The sequence below is a fragment of the Chiloscyllium plagiosum genome, unplaced genomic scaffold, assembly GCF_037043375.1.
Source record: "Chiloscyllium plagiosum isolate Xiang-an unplaced genomic scaffold, Cpla_swu_hap1 HiC_scaffold_31, whole genome shotgun sequence".
NCBI classification, from domain to species: Eukaryota; Metazoa; Chordata; class Chondrichthyes; order Orectolobiformes; family Hemiscylliidae; genus Chiloscyllium; species Chiloscyllium plagiosum.
In genome coordinates this window covers 81,541,277-81,546,061 of record NW_028270169.1, presented here as the reverse complement: position 1 = coordinate 81,546,061, position 4,785 = coordinate 81,541,277, and the positions used below count along the sequence as shown (strand labels likewise).

Sequence of the window (4,785 nt, the reverse complement as noted above, 5' to 3'; positions counted from 1 at the left end):
ACGGTAACAAGTGACAATACTGGAAGTCAAATTGCGGATGATCTTTCTGCTGCCACTACGCAAAGCGCTAACCACTGCATGATACCGGCACCACATGGAATAGCATGATGCAAAAAGCAGTAAGTATAGTGGCAGAGGATATGTTAGGAACAGGACCACATGAACAGTAGTAATACTTGACAAACAGTGACTGAGACATGCAAACTCATGGTGAGCTGAATGGTTAACTTCGGTATCTCTAGAGCCGATGGATATTTCATCACTTAGTTTGTTGAAGGTGAAGATTGATATAGTTCTCCAGAAAATGAAAGCATCAGGGAATAGCGCAGGGAATTGCTGGAATGTATTTCTGCAAAAGAAATGTAGTTTACCATCGGTTACTTTAGCAATTTCGTCATACAAGGAAGTAACCATTGCTGTGAAATATCATATAGTGCCAGGTTTCATGCCTGGAATACGAGAAACTGTGTGGTGCAGCAGCGAAGATCAAACTGGAAATGCGGATGAGGATGAGGCAACGGATATGAGTTCAGAAATGAAATCATTGAGTGTGAAGTATTTCACTGAAAGTACAGAGTGAATTGAAATGCCGGGGACTGGGAGTTCCAACATTGCGTGGAGATGTTTCTATTGACGTGGTATACGTCGCATCAGGTTGGGAGCTCCAACCTGAACTGCAGCAGCTTCCATTGACACGAAGCAGGGAGCACTGGGATATCAAGCTGGAAGTTCCAACTGTATCTGGAGCAGCTACTATTGACATCTGCACTGAGAGAAATGGAGGTAATGTTTTCTCTCTCTGAGCTATCTCATATGGCTAACTCTGCTCTGGGCAGAAAGGGAATTTTTTTTTTGGTCATTTCATTTTATTGAATTTCTTGTAAACTCGCACAGGCCGTTAAAATACGTTCAGACTTCGAAAATCAGCTTGAATACGATGTTGTGATTAGGCATTAGTTGATCAAAAGTGATGGAGCAAAATCAGTGCAGTGAATTTGAAATTCATCAGATGAGCGGAGATCCCATTGAATGGCTGAGTAGACACAAAGTGAATGGAAGTTTCATGAGGATGAATGTCTTTTCGTTACAAAACCTCCCGCTGCACAAAGAGTGGATCATTGGAGTGTAGCAGTAACGGTGGTTATCTTTCCTGGTTATTCAACTTGTGAACATGAGTACGATTGGTCATGTCCGTGTTTAGATCACAACTCTGCAGAATGCCAACCTCAAGCATGCGCGAGCACAGTGTCACAATGGATAATGCGCATGGTTATGGTCCAGAGATTGTAGTTAAGGTTTCGACTTGGTTCAAGAGCAAGACTGGCAGGCTTCAACTTCACATACAAGTTAATTTACCGCACAATGTAGCACATACAACGGGTCAGTGGCACAATGGATAACATACCTAACTACAGATCTACTGTGTGGAGCTTCGATTCCAACCTGGCTTGCGGGCAGCGCTGACTTTATTGCACTTAAAACTGACTGTTCTGAAGCCGAAATGAGGTTTGCACCTTGAACTGCAGGGACAGGAGTCCCTTCATTAAATACCCCTGCGACCATCAGAGTCAATATCCCAGAGTCATCACTCGGGGGGAAGCTGAATTCTTCACTCAGGTTGCCCTCTACACCTTTCAACTTTCCGAGATTCACTGTGGCACCTGCGATTGTGAAGGAAACGAGACACAGAGCCAAGTCTCAGCTTTGACAATTTTGGGAAAACCTTTAGGAAGCGGAATCAGAGGAGAATGGCGAGTGATCTGTCTGAATGAGCAGAGACTGCCGAGGCACCGTCCCCTTTATTTAAGAGTCTGGGACATCGTCTCTCATTTCTCGACGTCCGAGGTACTAAAAACACTCCACTTGCAGGGGGTCTGCTTTTGCTGATGTCACTGTCAGGATCAAAACAAACCCAACTCCCGGACTGAGAATCAAAGCCGGGTCACAGCGAAGGAAGCGAAAAAAATGGAACTGCTGGCCCACCATGGACAGCTACATGAATACCACGTATGTGTAGAATGACAGCCCTCAAGGTCGTTGTACATGCTTTCGTCAGATGCAATCGCTTGACTATCTTTATTCACTTTCATCACTTGGCCTTGTATGCATTAACAACTCAAGTTCAGATCCGTGTATTTCTGAAGGTTATGTGGGTTCAGACAGTGAATCCAGATTCAACCATCCGCTTGCTGATGAGATTTTTCTGCATATCTCCTCAATCCTTTCCACTTCTTAACTTCAGTCTACGCCCCTGTTGATCGGTCAAGAGGAAACGTTTCTTTTAGTCTGCATTGTCCATGTCGCTCATTACTTAGTGCATATGAAACATGTATCCTCACAGTTTCCTCTGCCTTAAGAAAACAACCCCAGTCAAAACAATCTGTCTTCATAACCTAAACTTTTCAACTTGGTAAATTTCTGCACGGTTTCCAGTGTGATCACATGACTCCTGTAATGTGAATTGCAGAACTGCACGCAATATTTCGGGGGAGCCGAATGAACAAATGAAATAATTGACTGGAGAAAGCCACAGAAACTTCTCTTTTCCAATAAAACATCTTTTGCTCAATCCTGCGCTGTGCACTTACCCTGAGCCCGATGTTCCAGTAACCTATTGTCCGTGTCAGTAAAAGCTGCTCCATGAGGATTAATTACAGAACAGCTGCATCTAAATGGATTGAATTGCTTGAAGATGCCGACCATGGGATTAAGCACTTTCACCCAAAACAGTGACCACAGCAGTACAGAATGAACAGTGTAAATGTGAGTATTATATTGCACAATACCTCAGTGAAATGGGAGGGTTGACGTTTAGGCGAGTTAGTTCTTCTGGGAGGGAGAGATTTCTTCGATAAAGGGTGGTTATGATATGTGAAACGAAAAGATGTGAGATAGCGGGTGTTTGAAGAAGGAAACTTATCACCACGTAGAGTATTTTCATGTAAAACAAAGATTGATTTTCTCAGCGTTTGCTAAGCACATAATACATGGAGTAAAACGGGAAAATGCCGATTGCTGTGACTGTGATTCGAGCAGAACTTGCTGTGTTGACAATGCCAAGGAAGAACCATTTCATGATCCTGGCGCCACATGGAAAAGCACGATACAAAAAGCAATAAGGATCGGGGCAGAGGTTATGCCAAGAACAGAAACACACGCGCAAAGGAATACTTGTCAAACAGTGACTGAGATGTGGGAACTCAGATTCGGTTGCATATATATCGCTTCTATGTCCGGAGAGACTGTAGAGATTGCAACACTGAGATTGTAGGATGTTACGTTTGCGAGATATCTACAAAACTTCAAAGGGTCATGGGATACTGCAGGGTATTGCTGAAATGTATTTCTCAATAACACTGTATTTTAACATCGGTTACTTCACCAATTTCCTCACTTATTGACGTAATCATATAATGGCATGTCATATAATCCCAGTTCAAGGGCGTGGAATCAGAGAAATTGATTTGCAGTGCACCCAAAACTAATTGGAAATGGTAATGGCGTTCAGCGCGAGCATGTGGCTGCGAAAATGCAATCGGTGAGCGTAATGCCATTCTCTGATGACATAGAGGCGCGTGAAATATCGAGGCTAAAAGCTCCCGCCTGAGGGAGACCGGCTTCAATTCCCACGCATCAAGAAGCAGTGGGACATCAGGCTGGGAGCTCCAATTTCACCTGCAAGAACTTGTATTCACATGGAACACGGAACTTTGGGACATCAGCTGGTCGAATAGATACTCAACTATTTTATTCTTAAGTCAGTAGTTTTCAGCAGGATACTTGTTTGTGGATTGAAAGAATATCTACAACCGGGACAGTCAAAATTACAAAGAAGAATTCTGCAGAGTCAATTCTTGGAGAAGCATCTGTGCAGAGTGATGCAGAGGAATGTTTACGTCATCTGCCGTCCTCATATGTTTGACTTTGCACTGGATTAATTTCCATGAAGGGATTTTTTTGCTCGGTTCACAGTATTCACTTTCCTGCATATTCGCAAAAGTCGCTACTGTACTCGAACACTCTGAAAATTAACTGGTATATACAATGTGGTGATTAGGCTCACATTCACGTCAGTTATGCTGAAGAAGTGGATTCGAAATTCATCACATCACATTCCATTAAATGACTAAGCAGACAGAGTGTGAATGGAAGCTTCATGAGGACATATGTGTTTTTTTTTGGAAAATTCGTTGCTTTGAAAGGTGATGAAGATTAGACTGAAGCAGTGACAGTGATTATCTTTATTGCTTGTTCAACTGGTGAACATGACTGCTATTAACCGTGTCCGTATTAACATTGCGGCTGTTAAGGCTGCGCATCGGGCCAGTGGCGCAATGGATAACGCGCCTGACTACAAATCAGGAGACTGTAGGTTCGAATCCTTCCTGGCTCGCCGGCAGGGCAGATTTTAATCCCGCTTAAAAATTGATTTTTCAAAAGCCGAAATCAGGTGTGAGCTCCTCATCTGCAGGAACGAGAATGCCTTCATTAAATGCCCCCGAGAACATGAGAGTCAATGTCCCAGCGTCATCACAGGAGGGAAGCCGAATAGTCGCGCGGGTGACTTATGGGCACTTTTCCATTTCATAAAGCCACCGATCGAATAACTGTTGCTCGCGGTGATGCTCTGCTTTGAGCATTTTTCGAAACTCTTTGGCCAGTGGAATCAGAGAAGAATGAAGGGTTAACTGTCCAACTGATCTTTATAGAGTGTGAGTTCTCGAGTCTCCTACCTGCTGACTGATAAAGTTTTCCTACCAGTCTATTCAAAGCTTTCTGCATCTT

At 43.4% G+C, this 4,785-nt stretch overlaps 1 non-coding gene across 1 annotated transcript; it reads left to right on the top strand.

Annotated features, from left to right (window-relative positions):
• The first annotated feature begins 4,320 nt into the window (after window positions 1–4,320).
• On the top strand, window positions 4,321–4,393 carry trnac-aca (transfer RNA cysteine (anticodon ACA)). Its single transcript has one exon. It is a non-coding gene; the product is annotated as a tRNA-Cys (tRNA).
• The last annotated feature ends 392 nt before the right edge of the window (window positions 4,394–4,785 follow it).